Here is a 19,542-nt window from a genome sequence, read left to right on the forward strand (position 1 = left end):
CATTTAAGTCTCTAATCCATCTTGAATTAATTTTTGTATAAGGTGTAAGGAAGGGATCCAGTTTCAGCTTTCTACTTATGGCTAGCCAGTTTTCCCAGCACCATTTATTAAATAGAGAATCCTTTCCCCATTTCTTGTTTTTCTCAGGTTTGTCAAAGATCAGATGGTTGTAGATGTGTGGTATTATTTCTGAGGGCTCTGTTCTGTTCCATTGGTCTATATCTCTGTTTTGGTACCAGTACCATGCTGTTTTGGTTACTGTAGCCTTGTAGTATAGTTTGAAGTCAGGTAGCATGATGCCTCCAGCTTTGTTCTTTTGTCTTAGGATTGTCTTAGCAATGCACGCTCTTTTTTGGTTCCATATGAGCTTTCAAGTAGTTTTTTCCAATTCTGTGAAGAAAGTCATTGGTAGTTTAATGGGGATGGCATTGAATCTATAAATTACCTTGGGCAGTATGGCCATTTTCATGATATTGATTCTTCCTATCCATGAGCATGGAATGTTCTTCCATTTGTTTGTGTCCTCTTTTATTTCATTGAGCCGTGGTTTATAGTTCTCCTTGAAGAGGTCCTTTACATCCCTTGTAAGTTGGATTCCTAGGTATTTTATTCTCTTTGAAGCAATTGTGAATGGGTGTTCACTCATGATTTGGCTCTCTGTTTGTCTGTTATTGGTGTATAAGAATGCTTGTGATTTTTGCACATTGATTTTATATACTGAGACTTTGCTGAAGTTGCTTATCAGCTTAAGGAGATTTTGGGCTGAGACGATGGGGTTTTCTAAATATACAATCATGGCATCTGCTAACAGGGACAATTTGATTTCCTCTTTTCCTAATTGAATACCCCTTATTTCTTTCTCTTGCCTGATTGCCCTGGCCAGAACTTCCAACACTATGTTGAATAGGGTGGTGAGAGAGGGCATCCCTGTCTTGTGCCAGTTTTCAAGGGGAATGCTTCCAGTTTTTGCCCATTCAGTATGATGTTGGCTGTGGGTTTGTCATAAATAGCTCTTACTATTTTGAGATATGTTCCATCAATACTGAATTTATTGAGAGTTTTTAGCATGAAGGCTGTTGAATTTTGTCAAAGGCATTTTCTGCGTCTGTTGAGATAATCATGTGGTTTTTGTCTTTGGTTCTGTTTATATGCTGGATACGTTTATTAATTTGTGTATATTGAACCAGCCTTGCCTCCCAGGGATGAAGCCCACTTGATTGTGGTGGATAAACTTTTTGATATGCTGCTGGATTCAGTTTGCCAGTATTTTATTGAGGATTTTTGCATTGATATTCATCAGGGGTATTGGTCTGAAATTCTCTTTTTTTATTGTGTCTCTGCCAGGCTTTGGTATCAGGATGATGTTGGCCCTATAAAATGAGTTAGGGAGGATTCCCTCTTTTTCTATTGATTGAAATAGTTTCAGAAGGAATGGTACCAGCTCCTCCTTGTACATCTGGTAGAATTTGGCTGTGAATCCATCTGTCCTGGACTTTTTTTGGTTGGTAGGCTATTAATCATTGCTTCAATTTCAGAGCCTGTTATTGGTCTATTTAGGGATTCAACTTCTTCCTGGTTTAGTCTTGGGAGAGTGTGTGTGTCCAGAAATTTATCCATTTCTTCTAGGTTTTCTAGTTTATTTGCATAGAGGTGTTTATAGTATTCTTTTATGGTAGTTTGTATTTCTGTGGGATCGGTGGTGATATTCCCTTCATCATTTTTTATTGTGTCTATTTGATTCTTCTCTCTTTTCTTCTTTATTAGTCTTGCTAGCAGTCTATCAATTTTGTTGATCTTTTCAAAAATCCAGCTCCTGGATTCATTGATTTTTTGAAGGGTTTTTTTGTGTCTCTATCTCCTTCAGTTCTGCTCTAATCTTAGTTATTTCTTGCCTTCTGCTAGTTTTTGAATGTGTTTGCTCTTGCTTCTCTAGTTCTTTCAATTGTGATGTTAGGGTGTCAATTTTATATCTTTTCTGCTTTCTTTTGTGGGCATTTAGTGCTATAAATTTCCCTCTACACACTGCTTTAAATGTGTCCCAGAGATTCTGGTATGTTGTATCTTTGTTCTCATTGGTTTCAAAGAACATCTTCATTTCTGCCTTCATTTCATTATTTACCCAGTAGTCATTCAGGAGCAGGTTTTTCAGTTTCCATGTAGTTGAGTGGTTTTGATTGAGTTTCTTAATCCTGAGTTCTTATTTGATTGCACTGTGGTCTGAGAGACAGTTTGTTGTAATTTCTGTTCTTTTACATTTGCTGAGGAGTGCTTTACTTCCAACTATGTGGTCAATTTTGGAATAAGTGCAATGTAGTGCTGAGAAGAAGGTATATTCTATTGATTTGGGGTGGAGAGTTCTGTAGATGTCTGTTAGGTCCACTTGGTGCAGAGCTGAGTTCAATTCCTGGATATCCTTGTTAACTTTCTGTCTCATTGATCTGTCTAATGTTGACAGTGGGGTGTTAAAATCTCCCATTATTATTGTGTGGGAGTCTAAGTCTCTTTGTAAGTCTCTAAGGACTTGCTTTATGAATCTGGGTGCTCCTGTATTAGGTGCGTATATATTTAGGTTAGCTATTCTTGTTGAATTGATCCCTTTACCATTATGCAGTGGCCTTCTTTGTCTCTTTTGATCTTTGATGGTTTAAAGTCTGTTTTATCAGAGACTAGGATTGCAACTCCTGCCTTCTTCAGTCTTCCATTTGCTTAGTAGATCTTCCTCCATCTCTTTATTTTGAGCCTGTGTGTGTCTCTGCATGTGAGATGGGTCTCCTGAATACAGCAAACTGATGGGTCTTGACTCTTTATCCAATTTGCCAGTCTGTGTCTTTTAATTGGAGCATCTAGCCCATTTACATTTAAGGTTAATATTGTTATGTGTGAACTTGATTGTGTCATTATGATGTTAGCTGGTTATTTTGCTCGTTAGTTGATGCAGTTTCTTCCTAGCATCAATGGTCTTTACATTTTGGCATGTTTTTGCAGTGGCTGGTACCGGTTGTTCCTTTCCATGTTTAGTGTTTCCTTCAGGAGCTCTTGTAGGGCAGGCCTGGTGGTGACAAAATCTCTAACCATTTGCTTGTCTGTAAAGGATTTTATTTCTCCTCCACTTATGAAACTTAGTTTGGCTGGATATGAAATTCTGGGTTGAAAATTCTTTTCTTTAAGAATGTTGAATATTGGCCCCCACTCTCTTCTGGCTTGTAGAGTTTCTGCCGAGAGATCCGCTGTTAGTCTGATGGGTTTCACTTTGTGGGTAACCTGAGCTTTCTCTCTGGCTGCCCTTAACATTTTTTCCCTTCATTTAAACTTTGGTGAATCTGACAATTATGTGTCTTGGAGTTCCTCTTCTTGAGGAGTATCTTTGTGGCGTTCTCTGAATTTCCTGAATTTGAATGTTGGCCTGCCATGCTAGGTTGGGGAAGTTCTGGATAATATCCTGCAGAGTGTTTTGCAACTTGGTTCCATTCTCCCTGTCACTTTCAGGTACACCAATCAGACGTAGATTTGGTCTTTTCACATAGTCCCACATGTCTTGGAGGCTTTGTTCATTTCTTTTTACTCTTTTTTTCTCTAAACTTCTCTTCTCACTTCATTTCATTCATTTGATCTTCAATCACTGATACTCTTTCTTCCAGTTGATCGAATTGGTTACTGAAGCTTGTGCATTTGTTACATAGTTCTTGTTTCATGGTTTTCAGCTCTATTGGGTCATTTAAGGACTTCTCTACATTGGTTATTCTAGTTAGCCATTCATCTAATCTTTTTTTTTTTTTTTTTTTTTTGAGACAGAGTCTTGCTCTGCCACCCAGGCTGGAGTGCAGTGGCCAGATCTCAGCTCACTGCAAGCTCCGCCTCCCGGGTTCACGCCATTCTCCTGCCTCAGCCTCCTGAGTAGCTGGGACTACAGGCGCCTGCCACCTCGCCTGGCTAGTTTTTTGTATTTTTTAGTAGAGACGGGGTTTCACCGTGTTAACCAGGATGGTCTCGATCTCCTGACCTCGTGATCCGCCCATCTCGGCCTCCCAAAGTGCTGGGATTACAGGCTTGAGCCACTGTGCCTGGCCTCGTCTAATCTTTTTTCAAGGTTTTTAGCTTCTTTGAGATGGGTTCGAACTTCCTTCTTTAGCTTGGAGAAGTTTGATCATCTGAAGCCTTCTTCTCTCAACTCATCAAAGTCATTCTCCATCCAGCTTTGTTCCATTGCTGGCAAGGAGCTGCATTCCTTTGGAGGGGGAGAGGAGCTCTGATTTTTAGAATTTTCGGCTTTTCTGCACTGCTTTTTCCCCATCTTTGTGGTTTTATCTACCTTTGGTCTTTGATGATGGTGATGTACAGGTGGGGTTTTGGTGTGGATGTCCTTTCTGTTTGTTAGTTTTCCTTCTAACAGTCACGTCCCTCAGCTGCAGGTCTGTTGGAATTTGCTCAAGGTCCACTCCGGACCCTGTTTGCCTGGGTATCAGCAGCGGAGGCTGCAGAAGAGTGAATATTGCTGAACAGCAAATGTTGCTGTCTGATTGTTCCTCTGGAAGCTTCATCTCAGAGGGGTACCTGGCCATGTGAGGTGTGAGGTGTCAGTCTGCCCCTAGTCGGGGGTGTCTCCCAGTTAGGCTACTCAGGGGTCAGGGACTCACTTGAGCAGGGAGTCTTTCCATTCTCAGATCTCAAACTCTGTGCTGGGAGAACCACTACTCTCTTCAAAGCTGTCAGACCGGGACATTTAAATCTGCAGAGGTTCTGCTGCCTTTTGTTTGGCTATGCCCTGTCCCCAGAGATGGAGTCTACAGAGGCAGTGGGCTGCAGTGGGTTCCACTGAGCTGCAGTGGGCTCCACTCAGTTCGAGCTTCCTGGCTGGTTTGTTTACCTACTCAAGCCACAGCAATGGTGGGCGCCCCTCCCCCAGCCTCACTGTTGCCTTGCAGTTAGATCTCAGACTGCTGTGCTAGCAATGAGGGAGGCTCCATGGGCGTGGGACCCTCTTAGCCAGGCACGGTATATAATCTCCTGGTGTGCCGTTTGCTAAGACCCTTGGTAAAGCATAGTATTAGGGTGGGAGTGACCCGATTTTCCAGGTGTTGTGTGTCACAGTTTCCTTTGGCTAGGAAAGGGAATTCCCTTCCCCCTTGCGCTTCCCGGGTGAGGCGATGCCTTGCCCTGCTTCGGCTCTCACTCGTCCTGCTCCGGCTCTCACTTGGTGGGCTGCCCTCACTGTCCTGCACCCACTGTCCGACATGCCCCAATGAGACGAACCTGGTACCTCAGTTGGAAATGCAGAAATCACCCATCTTCTGTGTCATTCACACTGGGAGCTGGAGGCTGAAGCTGTTCCTATTCGGCCATCTTGGAACCGTCCCCGCCTGTTTTTTTTTTTTTTTTGAGAGGCAGCGTTTCACTCTGTCTCCCAGGCTGGAGTGCAGTGGTGGGATCTCAGCTCACTGCAACTTCCGCCTCTTGGGTTCAGGCAATTCTCCTGCCTCAGCCTCCCAAGTAGCTGGGACTACAGGTGCCTGCCACCACGCCCAGCTAATGTTTTGTATTTTTAGTAGAGATGGGGTTTCACCGTCTTAGCCAGGATGGTCTCGATCTCCTGACCTCATGATCCACCCACCTTGGCCTCCCAAAGTGCTGGGATTACAGACGTGAGCCACACTGCACCTGGCCCAGACAGCTCTGTATTCTTAAGGCAGCATTGATCATCTCAGTCCACTGCTTAGTTACCTTTAGCGATTCCCTATTATCTACCACATAGTAGCCAGGCTCCTTGGTCTGTCACTTAAGGCTCTCCACTAAGTGACTGATTGTGAGCTCTCACATGCATATACCCTGAGCTATAGATAAGTCAGAGGAGCTATTGCTTTATGTATGCAAAGCTTTCCTGCCCCTACGTCCTTGATTAAGCTTTTTCATTTCTGAAATGCATTTTTCTCCAACCTCCCTATTTGCTATCTCCATCTCTGAAAATTCTTAATAGCCGGAGACCCCTGTTCACCTTTCAACCCATCCCTGAAGCCTTCTGTGGCTCCCCAGCTGCGTAGCTGTCCTTACACATCATAGCATGGTGAGGACATCTGCCTTTGGCGGTTGTATTAGTACAAACCTTAATTCTTCAAATCTGTGTAGCAGGTGCCACTCCCAGTGCCACTGAGTCAGTTTAATTTTCTTAACTAAGTTTCTTTCCTGAGCTCCCCTTCTGCTTGTGAATATACTATCCCATTCGCCACCCTACTCCCCTTGCCTCAGGGCAGCATCTATATTCTAGAGGATTAGGGCCAAGGCGGGATGGGATCTGGTCCTCAGGTGTCATCTGTCTATTTGCTAGAACGCACATCATCCTATCCAGTCCTTAGTCACAGGGACTGGACAGTATGCTTCTTTGTCCCTTGTTTCCCTCTGCAAGACCTCGTTAGGTCCTGCAACCCTGTTTTTCCTGCACTGTCATCTCCCTTAGGCCCATGGGACCCTTCTTCTGCCCCACACCATGCTGGGGGCAAGGGAACTCTGCATGGTTGCCTAGCACCCCCATGCCTTCGTGCAGCCCTGCCTTTCTGAGATCTTGACAGTTGCCCCAGGGATGGGTCACCTCAGCTCTCAGAGCTTAAAAACCTGTCTGGAATTTTTTGCTGTTTCCCCCTCCCTTGGAGTTCATCCTGTTTGGAGGTTCGGTGGGAGACTTTTATCTCCTGTGGGGTCAGGAAGCCTTGTTCTTATATTATCATGTATTTTCCCCCAAAGTGTTAATTACCAGAGTCCATTCCATTCCCAACAGGGTGTAGACTTTGAAGCTCAAAAGAAATTTTCTTCCTGCTTGTCATCCATTCCTTCCCTAAGGCAAGAAACACAAACTAGTCCTGCTGACTGAATAGGGCAAGGGCCATGGAAACCCAGAGAAAAATTCAGCGTTAGTGTTGTAACATATTCTCCTGCTCCATGATTTGTAAACCGCTTGAGGACAGGGAATTTGATTTCATTCATCTTAATATTTCCCTAGGGCAACTGAAATAGTTCCTTGCACAGAGAAGGCACTAAATACACATTTTTCAGGCATAAGAATAAATGATGGAATACGTTTTAAATTCTGTATTTTTAGCATCTCATTCATGATTTTTCATCTCACCTATGTTAACAGCTGTCCATCTTTCAATAATGTGATGTTAAAATATGAATAGAAGAAAGTTAACCTAGTGGTTGGGCTGACTGGATAAAATCAAATAAATGGAAATAAAGATATGTAACACATTTCTTTATTTATACAGCCTATACAGCCTCTCTTACAGCCTAAGAGAAAGAAAAGGACTTTCTCTTGCAGGAGGGGTTGGGAGATAGCTGTGAATGAAAGATTCAAGGCCCCTGGCAGGGTTATAGGGAGACAGATAATGAACCTGTGTTCAAATAAATAGGATATTTTTAGATATAGACAGGTGCTATGAAGAAATTCTTACACAGAAATGTAAAACTGCACAGAAGAAAAGGTACACGGTGCTCTGATACAGTAAAACAGAGATACCTGGGAGGAATTCTTGTGCTGAAATCTAAAAGAGGAGTAGGAGGAACCAGGCCCAGGAGACAGTGAAGGCGAGGGTGAGGAGGGGCAGAGCATTTCAGGCAGAGAGAATAGCCCTGTGGCAGGAAGAAGCACGTCCCTGCCCTCATGGAGCTCACAGCCAGTTGGTAGAGGGAACGTTCTCTGTGGCAACACTACCATGGCACACTAATTGGTTTGTTTAATTTCTGCCTGTTATTTCTTTAGGCGCTTGTATCTTGCTAAGTATAATTTGTGCCTTTAAAAAAAATGACAGCCTTTTCTTGGTGTATGCTGTTTTACGGAATAATGCACTCCTAGTGAGAATATCACTTGTCAGTTAAATAATTCATGAGAGTGAGATGGACAAGGCTAACACAAGTATAGTGTGTTGATTGTATTAGTCTGTTGATTGACTTAGACTTACAACCTCTGACATGGTCTTGGGAAAACTCAGTGTTTGCAAATGCCAGAGTGAGGCGGCATGGAGGGCATAGGTAAGATTTGAGCTGTATATTAGTTAATGTAACCCTAGCTGCTACTAACATATTTTGGTGGCTTAATACATGCATGTTTATTTCGCACTGGATGTTCTAATCAGCAGGTGGTTCTCCTCTAAGCAGTGGTGCAAGCTCCCAGCTTCCTTCCATCTTATGGCTCCACCATTGTCAACATGTTTCTTCCAAGACCATGCAGAAGGGTCATGGTAGATTTTACATGAGAGGTTTTAGTGGGCCAGGCCTGGAAGTGACACTCATCACTTCTGCCCATGTATTTCTAGCCAGAACTCAGTCACATGGCCACAGCTTACTGCAAGGAAGGTGGGAAATACAGTCTAGTGAAGGGCCCAAGAAGTAGAGACTGCTTTAATGAATCATGAACATCCCTTCTGCAGTTTAATCCTGACACCTCTTCTACTTGGGTTCATTTTCTTCCGTGGCCTCTGTCTAGTCCTTAAAAAATAAAGCCACGTTTGGAAAATGTGTTCATATATGGCATAAATAAATGGCACTCCCCAAAATTGCTCATTATTTTTACTTTTCTTTCTTCTCTTCCTTCATTCTTTCTTTCTTTTTTTTTTTTTTTTTTGAGATGGAGTCTTGCTCTGTCTCCCAGGCTGGAGTGCAGTGGCGTGATCTCGGCTCACTGCAAGCTCCGCCTCCTGGGTTCACGCCATTATCCTGCCTCAGCCTCCCGAGTAGCTGGGACTACAGGTGCCTGCCACCAGGCCTGGCTGGTTTTTTGTGTTTTTAGTAGAGACGGGGTTTCACTGTGTTAGCCAGGATGGTCTCGATCTCCTGACCTGGTGATCTGCCTGCCTCTGCCTCCCAGAGTGCTGGGATTATAGGCGTGAGCCACCATGCTCAGCTTCATTCATTCTTTGTTAAAGTTGAGAGTCAGGAATTTTTATTAATTTTTTTTTCTGAGACGGAGTCTCACTCTGTCACCCAGGCTGGAGTGCAGTGGTATGCTCTTGGCTCACTGTAACCTCCGCCTCTCAGGTTCCGGGATTCTCCTGCCTCAGCCTCCCGAGTAGCTGGGATTACAGGCACATTCTTGTATGCCTGGCTAATTTTTGTATTTTTAGTAGAGATGTGGTTTTGCCATGTTGGCCACACTGATCTGGAACTCCTGACCTCAAGTGATCTGCCTGCCTCGGCCTCCCAAAGTGCTGGGATTATAGGCGTGAGTCATGGTGCCGGTGAATTTCTATTAATTTTGATTATTATTTTATAAGTTTGAATATAACCAACTCACCTTTCATATATTTATAAGTCTAAAAAGTCAATGGACAATGTATAATTTGGAAACCACTTATCTCCATTTGGAGGGAGACCTGGGGGGGATATAGTTAGCTTTGGAGAACGTAAGGTCACTTGGTTTTAGAGGTCACCTTATCCTGATCGCAGGAAAGGAGAGGATGGAATTCAAGCTTTTTGTGACCTAAACCCTCAGTGTCTGTCTCTATCCTTAGTAACAATGGGGAAGAGGAACAATAACAGGAGGATTTTTGAGAGCTGTTAATTTCTGCTTGATTATACAGGGCTATGAAATATGAAAGACATTAGGGACTGTGAGTATGGTTCCCCTAAATGCCCCATTGCCCACAGGGAACCAGCCCAAGGGCTGGGTTGGCTTCAGATGACTGGACAGGTGGCTTGGTAATTAAAACCTTTCCCTTCTAACTGCAGGCCTTGTTTTGCCAGGAATCTGAGGTGAAGAAAATGTTCTGGTTATATGCCTCTACCAGCTGCTTTGAAAGCTTCCTCACAGCTGTCCTCAAACCACAGCAGACAACCACATCTCTACTTTCAAAATCTTGGGGGCTTAGTGTTATTTGAGATGGGATAAGCAGACATGGAGGTGAGGGAAGATTTCTTCCTGAACTCAAATGTTCTGAGCCCTTTTGAAGAATCAAACAGCACAAAAGAAAATCTGGAAAGCATGTGTTTCCTCCTTATATCAGCTGTATGCAATGGAGGCTATTATTAGTCTTTGTTTTATTGATAAGACCACTGAGGCACAGAGGATTTAAGTAACTTGATCAAGATCATGCAGTTGAGTGTCAGTTAGGACTGGAATCCAGTCTGCCTTGACCCCAAGTTCAGGCTCTGGTAATCTCCACTCTTAAGAATGCTCAAATTTTGACTCTCACTTTTTCTCCAAATACAGGCTCTACCCTCAGTTTTCCTCCATCTCAGTTCATGGCCATTCAGCCTTCCAGTTGCTCAGGCCAAACACCCTGGCATCATCTTTCAGTTATTTCTTTCTCTCATGCCCAAAGTAGAATCTATCAGAAAACCCAACTAATTGTATCTTCAGAATATATCAGGAATTTGACCACATCTCACCATTTCCAATGCTATCACCTTTACCAATGCATGTATCTCTTGCGTGGGTTTCTGTAATAGTCTTTACACGGATCTGCTTTTTGCCTTACAATCCTCCAGTCTCTTCTCATCACACCAGAGAGATCCAGGTTAGTAAGCAGCTCTACTCTGCAAGATCATTGTGGAACTGAAATTCCTTCCATCCTGTTGTTCACCTTCCTTTAAGCTTCTGTGCCTACCAGTATGGTCAGAGCTGTCACAGCTCCAAGTCTACATTCAGCCCACAAAAAAAGGGAGCAAGAGAGGAAATTCTGGGAAGCAATTTCCTTTTAAGCAAGTGATGTAAATTTTGCATGCATCATTTCTACTCACATTTTACTGGCAAGTATGTGGTCATGTGGCCAACCTAGCTGCAAGGGAGTCTGTGGATGGAGCTGTATTCTTAAACCCCCACAAAGAGGAGTGCTGTGCCACAGAGACCCAGAGGATCAAGGGGTAGACCAGTTGTGGGGCTGCTCAGGAGCCAGGGTGAGTGTTGATGATAGCTGAACCTAGAGAGGAGGCAGCAGACATGGGGAGAGCCAGGCAGGTTTGGGATGTATTTTGGAGGTAGAGTTGACCCAACATAAAATGGGGTGGGCATAGAGACTGAGGAGAAGCAGAAATTAAGGATGATTCCCAACTCTTTATGCTTTGAGAGACAGGGTGGTATCATTTTCTGAGGGAGCAGTCATTGAACATACCTGTCTCTGGAGCAGCCACCGTGGACCAGTGCATGAGCTGCCTCTTCGGGGGTCCATCTTACATCACAGTGGAGGCAACCATGGAGGTTGGAATGGCCCAGAGGTAGAGTCTGAAGGGTAGTCTGCCTGATCCATCAAATGTATTTTGTCTTAAAATGCTTCAAAGGAAGAGGGGGGCAGGTCAGCCTCTTCTTGGTGCGTTGATAGACCAATGTGCTGGACAGTGTGGAGGTTGAATAAAAAAAAACCAGGCACCCTAGAGACCAAACTGCATGTGGTTGAAGCCCCTATTGGGTCTGAATAGTTGTTTGGGGGGTTGAGAGAAGGGAGGGGCTACTACATTTCAACACCTAGGTCAAAGGGGTCATGTTCCCAGCACCTTGATGCTCCTTGACTTTGAGGGCTCTCAAGTGTTTTTCTGTCTCTTGTTTGCCTGAGTTGGAACATATAATAGGAAACTGTGTTTGCTATTAGAGTAGTCAAGAGGCTGAGGGTCTGGAAGGATGGATAATAACTCACACAGCAGGGCAGTTACAAGAGGAAGTAAGGAAAAGGGGGTTGTGGTAGGCTCAGAGGTTGGACACACCTCACTTTGAGCCTGGGATGAGCCCAGCTAGTGCTATCCTCTATGAGAATGTGCCTGGAGCACTGTCAGGTTCTAAAAATGTTAGCTAGTTTAAAAATGCTGCTTGATAGTAGTTTCCAGGTCACTCAGGATTGTGCCGTGTAATTTTTTTTAACCTCTGTTTTACAATGGAGAACAGTAAGGTTAGAGAATTAGTACAAAGCACCATGGTAGGTAAGGAGAACCAGGATTTGAACCCTTGCTCATAAATACTCTGATGTTCAATTCATATCCTGGGTCTTCTGGTGTCTACAGGGTTAAGTGTTGACAGGACCTGGGTAGCTCATGGTATCCTTTAGGAAAAGAGCTCCAAGGCACGCAATTGCAGCATGGGTTTGATTCCAATTCCACCTTCACTGGCTTCTGGGACCCTGAGCCTCCAGTCACTTGTATAGCCTCCTGGAGTCTGTTTTCTCTTCCTTAAAATGGGAAGTAACCATTTGCCTACTACCTTTGGGGACTGTTGGAAGAATTCCATGAAATGGCACCCACAAAGGCACTTGGGTGTTGGTCAACCACAGATCTCAAAGAAGTGACCAAAATGTGGACATGGGGACCCAAATGCCTGTGCTTAGGCTAAACCTGTGGATGCTGTTTGTGAGTAGGGATATGTGGTTGGCTGTTGGAAAACCCAAGTTGTGTCCATGGTAAGAAAAAAAAAAAAAAGGAAAAGAAAAGGAAAGAAAAAAGAACTTTAGATAAGTGCCAAGATGAAAAGTGAGGAAAAGTCTTAATTTCCCTCTGAAGATTGATGTGTTATTGAGGGGTGACCAGAACTCCTAGATCAGTGGATTTGTCTATATAGCCATGATCTCTCCTGATTGTCGTGATACCTGGGACATGTAGGAATCATCATTTTCCTTATACCATAGATGAGGCAAAGGCGGAGCTGGTCCTGCAGATGCTGTGGCATCCTTAGTCTAAGACCTCCCTCGCACACTCCCTGGCTAAGGAACCTCTGTGTCGCCAGTTCCTCCAGCACTGATCAGGCTTAGGGGACTCACCTACTGGCAGCAAGACCCTGAGCCATAAACAGAATGCTAAATTATCAATGGAAGGATGGAGAAACCATGATGATTGTTCTGGGAATCTCAATTTCAAGATCCGGGAACTGAATCAATCTTAGCAAGCATGAAATCAAAGCAAGAAGCTAGGGAGCATTTGTGGGATATTTTATCTAACCTGTCTGGATGAAGACCATTTGAGCTTCCACTTTGTCATTTATCTTCCAACAGACCAAAACTCTCCAGCCCACCAGATATAGGGCCTCCTGGGTAAGCTCTGACATGTTCTTTTACTCAGTTCTCCCTTTTCGGCATCCGCTTTTGAGTCACCAAAAACTTCTGTCACTGCAACTCCTCCTCCTCACATGGTATGATAGTTTCTGAGGCCAGACCTTCCATGCCATTAGCTGAATTGAAACCAATGTCTTCCTTTTGAGCTGAATTGAAACCAATGTCTTCCTTTTGAGTTTTTCTGAGTCCAGGAGCCTTTAGGATGTACCCTTGTCACATGAGCCGTGCACTTAGGCATCAAGGCTTATGTGGTAAATTTCTGGAGGAAAACGTTCATTCAGCTAACCACATTTCTTTTTTTTTTTTTGAGACGGAGTCTCGCTCTGTCGCCCAGGCTGGAGTGCAGTGGTGTGATCTTGGCTCACTGCAAGCTCCACCTCCTGGGTTCACGCCATTCTCCTGCCTCAGCCTCCCGAGTAGCTGGGACTACAGGCGCCTGCCACCACGCCCAGCTAATTTTTTGTATTTTTAGTAGAGATGGGATTTCACCGAGTTAGCCAGAATGGTCTTGATCTCCTGACCTGTGATCCGCCCGCCTCGGCCTCCCAAGGTGCTGGGATTACAGGCGTGAGCCACTGCACCTGGCCCTAACCACATTTTTTTTACGCTGGTCCCTTTTAGCTTCTACACCAGCATGAGGCATCTTCTAATCTCCAAATTCTAGGTTACGTCCTCTTTGGGAATGCCCTCTCCTCCATACTGAATATATTTATTCCAATTCAGTGAATATTTGTTGGGGGCCTCTCATGTGTATGACACCGTGGTGGCCACTGTAGGCTTAGCAAGATTAGAATATTGTTTTGGTTAAAGGGCAAAGGCTTTGGAATCAGACCTGGGTTTGCATTCTAGCTCCATCACTTACTGGCTGAATCAAGTTACTGACTTCAGTTTCACTCTGTGTAAAACTGGGATAATAGTACTTACCTCAATAGTTTTTTTGGTGAGGATTAAATAACGAAATGTATATGAAGTGCTTAGCTCAGTAGTCGTACTTAAGTGCTTAGTGAAAATAAGCCAAACTTAAAAATACAGACAATACTCTGCACATCCCTAAACACATGTATGGAGTTCCCTCCACAGGCCGGACTTGTTCTAGGTGCTGCAGATCTGCAGTGGTGAAATCAGAGTATGTTTTTGTCCTCATCAAGCTCAAAGTCTAGTCGGGGGTGGGGATGGTGGTATAAATAGTAAGCAAATAGACTCACAAGTATAATGTCAAATAGCAAAAAGTGCCTTGAAGAAAAATAATATGAAGTAAGAGGACAGAATGACGGGTAGACGGCATGGAGGTCTTGCTTCTCATGCTTGTCCCTTAACCTAGAATCTTCGCATCTGCTGTACCCTCTTCCTGGAGGTTTCCTACTTCCCCATACCCTCAGGGATTGCTCTCACTTCTTTCAGGTGTCTGCTTCTATATCACCACCTCCAGGAGGCACACCTAATCTAAACAATTATACACAAGCTCAAAATATGTAAAGAGATGCCATTCCTGCCTTTGAAGTTTATAATTCAGTAAAATTGATAAGTACACAAATGACTCCATGCTCAGATTAAGGTAATTGACTTATTTTATTTATTTATTTATTTATTTATTTATTTATTTATTTATTTAGAGATGGAGTCTCGCTGTGTCTCCCAGGCTGGAATGCAGTGCATGATCTCGGCTCACTGCTACCTCCGCTTCCCAGATTCAAGCAATTCTCATGCCTCAGCCTCCCAAGTAGCTGGGATTACAGGCATCTGCCACCACGCCCAGCTAATTTTTGTATTTTTAGTAGAGACAGGATTTTGCCATGTTGGCCAGGCTGGTCTCGAACTCCTGACCTCAAGCGATCTGCCTGCCTCAGCTTCCCAAAGTGCTGGGATTACAGGTGTGAGCCACCATGCCCAGCCTGTAATTGCCTTATGAGAAGTACAAATAAAATTCAGTGAAGAGAATCGGGAAATGTGATATTTTAAAACTGGTACTTAAGATGTTGCTTGGTATAAAAAGACCAGGGACTTTGGAATCAGAGCAACTGGGTTCAAATCCCATCTCTGCCCCTCACTACCTTGGGGACCTTAGGTGTCACTCAGTAACACAGATATAAGAAAGCTACTCCTAGGGGCTGCTGTGTTATGTAAGAAACACGCTAAGCCCCAGTGCCTGTGGTAGTACCAGAGGTCGGCTCTCAATGGCACCACTTTCCATAACTCTGTATTGTTAGTTGTAGCATTTGGTTTTGGTTTTCATCAACATTCTGCTCTCACAATGTGGTATTGTCTTGGGATGGTCTATCTGGGCATCTGGCTCTGCCAGGAGAAGACGAGTTTCTTGAGGACGTGGACTGCCGTGTCCCCAGCATGGGTGGCCATGCCTGTCATGCAGGGGGCTGTTGATCAACGATAATGGGTGCATGCCTCTAGCAGAGACACAACTGTTCTGTACGGTCAGGAACCCCAAGGGATGGTCTGTTCTATTCTCTGTCTCTGCACCTCAATACCCAAAAATTGTTTTTGACAGATGGATGTTTAGCATGTTCTTGAAGGAAGAAGAGTCTGTGCCCCCTCTAGGGAAATGCACGTTGGGTTTAACCACATAATTCAAAACAGGTGAAATGATGCTGGCATGCCCACCTCTTCTAGCCTGGATTCTGTTTTAATGCCCTAGTTTTTACAGGAATAAAAGAGTATTGATTTTTCCAGTGTAAGGGCTGTAGCCAGATTTGTATTATTTTAAAATCAGATATACTTTTTAAAACATGGAAATTTTTATGTTAGCTAAATCCTAGTTATCCCAGGAATGCCTAATGTCAAATAGTAGCCTTTTCTGGCATATCTCTCCTCCTGCATTTTTTAAAAAAGAACTTTGTTTATTTGTTTCTTTTTGCCTCATAGCAGCTCTGCCATTAAATACATAAGACATAAAAGAGAGACAGTCTAAATAATTATCCTTAGGAAATTTTATTAAGATATGGGTGGGAAGAGGGAGCGCAGAGGCCACTGCCTCCTTGCGAGCTCAGGATGCTCGCCAATGTTGCAGTGTATCACCCCTCGCTTCTACTCTCCCTGTAGCAAAACATAGTTTAGGGAAAAGTTCACTGTGAATTTAGAGATGTCATCTGGAATCCTATGTCAAGAAGCTTGTATGTGTCGTGAAAGCTCTTCTGGTGGGCACTTCCCTACTCCTCAGGGCTCCTTCCCTGGATCATAGAACGTGGACCACCGAAATACCCATGCTCTGGGGTCTCTGGCAGCCCTGTAATGCTGCAGCCACAAACCATGAGGGGCTTCTCTTCTTTTATCTTCTTTTTATTTTTTTGTCATAATCAAAACCTTGACCTGTGACAGTGAGCTGCCAGGGGACTCCATTGCCTTGGAGTCTCCCTGGCTCCCCAGGATAGAAAGCTTCATCAGAAAAGAAATGCCCACTGAAAGCTGCTGTGGCAGACGCCTCCCCTGAAAGAAACCTGAAGACCTTGAATAAAGGTGGCACCCAAGTGCCTACTGTGCTTAAAGAATGTGTGCAACATCCAGCAAACAGTAATGCATGCTCATTTTCTTTATGTGGGATTGGTGTTAACAGTTGGGTCACATGCTGTGGCTTTGATGAAACCACTTGCTTCTGTCAGTTGATGGGGCATCTGCAAGAGTGGAGTTATGTTTAGTCCATCTTGGTTATGTTGGATGCTTCTGGAGTGACTTAATAATAGGAAAAGGGGCAAAACACTCACCCAAGCCGGGATGTGTTCCAGAGAGGGCCCCATTGTCTACAGCTCTCAAGGCTGTGTGTGATGCTGTGACTGCCTGCCCTCCCAGAGCTTCCTGCCTCCCAGGAAGAATGATCATTCCACTGTGCCTTCCCCTCTGCTGAAGGGAACTTAGCCTCCAAGGGTTTGAAAACCAGCCTCCAGGGCTAGCTCTGCTCTTCACCCATTGCTGCTTGTAAGTCAGGACCTGTGAGTGATAAACCTCCCCACCCCAGCCTTCACACCAAATGGAAAAAGATGGGCACCTTGGAGTATTCCTTTGAAAGATTTCTGATTTCTCCACCCACCACCACCTCCATCATGAAAGGTCCATTGATAGCCATCAGATTTCTGAACACACTCAGGTTTAGTGTCCCCTCCTATGCATCAGCCTTGTAGGCCTGGACACTCCTCCTTTTACTGGTGGATCCAGCCACTGGTGCCTGACTCTTTTGCTCCTCACCTCCACCTCCTCCTCTTGGACTTGGTTCTGTTGTTCATCCCTGTATGGTACATTTCTATGGCCTTTCTTTCACCAGTGGCTTATTTCTCCCATTAAGATGTCCAAGTCTCACTGATCCTTAAAAGGGACCATCCTGTGGCCCCATATCCTCTCTAGCCTCCACCCCACCTTTCTTTTCCCTTTCTCACCCAAGTAGTCTATGTGAACTCTGTCCACTTAACTCTCATCCTCTACCCAACTCATTGCCCTCTGACTTCTTCCCTTACCATGCAAGGGAGCAAGGCTCCCTGTGGGACCCACAGCGCATCTCCCCAGTGCTCTGTCTCCTTTGGCTCCTCCTGTCTCTGGACCTCCCTGCTGCACCTGGCCCAGATGGGCACTGCCTCCAGCTTCAAACTCTCCTCTCTTAGCTTTTGAGACTTCAAGCTTTCTTCTTCTGCCCCAATTCCTTTAACTATTTATTTCTCTTCTATATGAATTTCTCTTATGTTTCTAAAAACTTTATGGCCCCAGAGATACTTCCCTGACTGCTTCTCATTCTACTTCAACCCTGGGCAATGGCACCCACAGGGCTTTGGCTGTCACCTAAATGCCAGTGACTCCCAGATGCATGTCTGCAGCTCAGACCTCTTCCCCATCGGGGTGTCAGATGGAAATGTCCTCAGGGGCCAAGCAGGTAAAGAAAATAAATGAAACTGACTGTGAGTCTGGCAGACCAGAGAGCTGCTGGTTTTAGCCAAAGTGGGTGGCTGCTGCTGGGCTCCAGCCAACTCTTGATACATAGGAATTCAGGAGCAGTGTCACCAGATTTCCCAATTTTCCCACAAAAGCTAGAAATACATAATCCTGTTTGGAATCTCTCAAAGATTAAATGTTGGTTCAATTTTTTTTTAACATCTTTCTGAACCAAAGCCCATCTGAGAACTAGATCTGACTATGGACCACTAGCCTGGGTTCATGGTTTGCACTCCACTGACTGTTCAATGTCTTTATTCCAATGCCCATGGGCACTTCAAATTGAGCCGGCCCCAGACCATCTCTTCCCCAAACCCACCTCTCCTCCCCTCCGTGTACCTTATCTCAGTTAACAAACTTCCTTCTAACCTGCTCACCCAAGCTAGAAATATGGAGGAAGGTGTCCTTTCCTTCCTCCTTTCCCTCCTCCTCCCACATTCACTAAATTCTACCAACATAACTTGCTACATAAATCTTAAATCTATTCTTACCTCTCCATCCCTTACCACCATTATCGTAGCTTAGGCTGCTAGCATCTGTTGCCTGGTCCAGTAGCCTTTCAAGAGTTTGAGTGATGATTCATAGCAGTCGACTCCCACCATGTGTAAATTATTCTAAGCCAGACATGTAACCTTATCCCCTGACAATGATTGGTTTTAGAATGGGGTGTGTGACCCAGTTGGGGCCAGTGAGATGGGAGGGAGGGTTTGCTGGGAAGCTTCTGGAAAAGTTTTCTTGCTAAGAAAGAGATACATAAAAGAGGCCGGGCACGGTGGCTCATGCCTATAATTCCAGCACTTTGGGAGGCCGAGGTGGGTGGATCACTTGAGGTCAGGAGTTCAAGACCAGCCTGGCCAATATGGTGAAATACCATCTCTACTAAAAATACAAAAATTAACCAGGTGTAGTGGTGTGCACTTGTAGTCCTAGTTTCTCAGGAGGCTAAGGCAGGAGGATCGCTTGAGCCCATGAGGAGGAGGTTGTAGTGAGCTGAGGGCATGCCACTGTACTCCAGCCTGGGCAATGGGAGTGAACCCTGTCTGAAAAAAAAAAAAAAAGAGAGATACATAGAAGAGATGGCTCCATTCTGTCTATGGTCATCACTGTGCCTGGATGCCTGGATGTCACCCTGGGAAGTGCTGCAGCCATCTCCTGAAGATGAGAAAAGGCAGCCTGTAGGCAGAGCCAGCCACAGAGAGAAGTAGAGTGATGGGAAGGAGAGAGGGAGGGAACTTGGGTCTGTGGTGATGTTGTTGAGCCACTGAATAAGCCTTCCCTGCTGTTTGTCATCTCAGAGCTTACAGCTATACCAGATAATACATCTCTTGATAAATTCAGCCAACTTGAGTCAGAGTTTTGTGTTTAAGGAAGCCAAAGGCATGCTGGTTGGTACCCCTGTCTCCTGCCTCCAGGCCTGTGCTCCATCACTCCACATGACATCTGATTGCCAGGGTGGTCCCTCAGGATGCTAATCTGATGGCATTGCCTCCTGCTCATGGCTCCTGTTGCCCATAGGATAAAGCCCCAGGACCTTGGCAGAATATACAAAGGCCTCCATGACCAGGCCCCCTGCCTCCACAGCCAAACCAATTCTTACTCCTTA

General features: G+C 44.7%; 1 protein-coding gene and 2 long non-coding RNA genes across 10 annotated transcripts in view; 1 reads left to right on the plus strand and 2 right to left on the minus strand.

The window, feature by feature from the left end:
- Positions 1 to 19,542, plus strand: part of ARHGAP26 (Rho GTPase activating protein 26) — an 840,200-nt gene that overhangs the window by 75,779 nt on the left and 744,879 nt on the right. The window lies entirely within an intron of this gene.
- LOC144329562 (uncharacterized) overlaps positions 1 to 19,542 on the minus strand; it is a 200,078-nt gene that overhangs the window by 75,760 nt on the left and 104,776 nt on the right. The window lies entirely within an intron of this gene.
- On the minus strand, positions 8,583 to 12,414 carry LOC144329566 (uncharacterized). Its single transcript, XR_013394926.1, has 2 exons — positions 9,137 to 12,414; positions 8,583 to 8,789 (listed from the first exon to the last, which is right to left on the minus strand). It is a non-coding gene; the product is annotated as an uncharacterized LOC144329566 (long non-coding RNA).

Source organism: Macaca mulatta, chromosome 6 (assembly GCF_049350105.2).
Source record: "Macaca mulatta isolate MMU2019108-1 chromosome 6, T2T-MMU8v2.0, whole genome shotgun sequence".
Taxonomy (NCBI): Eukaryota; Metazoa; Chordata; class Mammalia; order Primates; family Cercopithecidae; genus Macaca; species Macaca mulatta.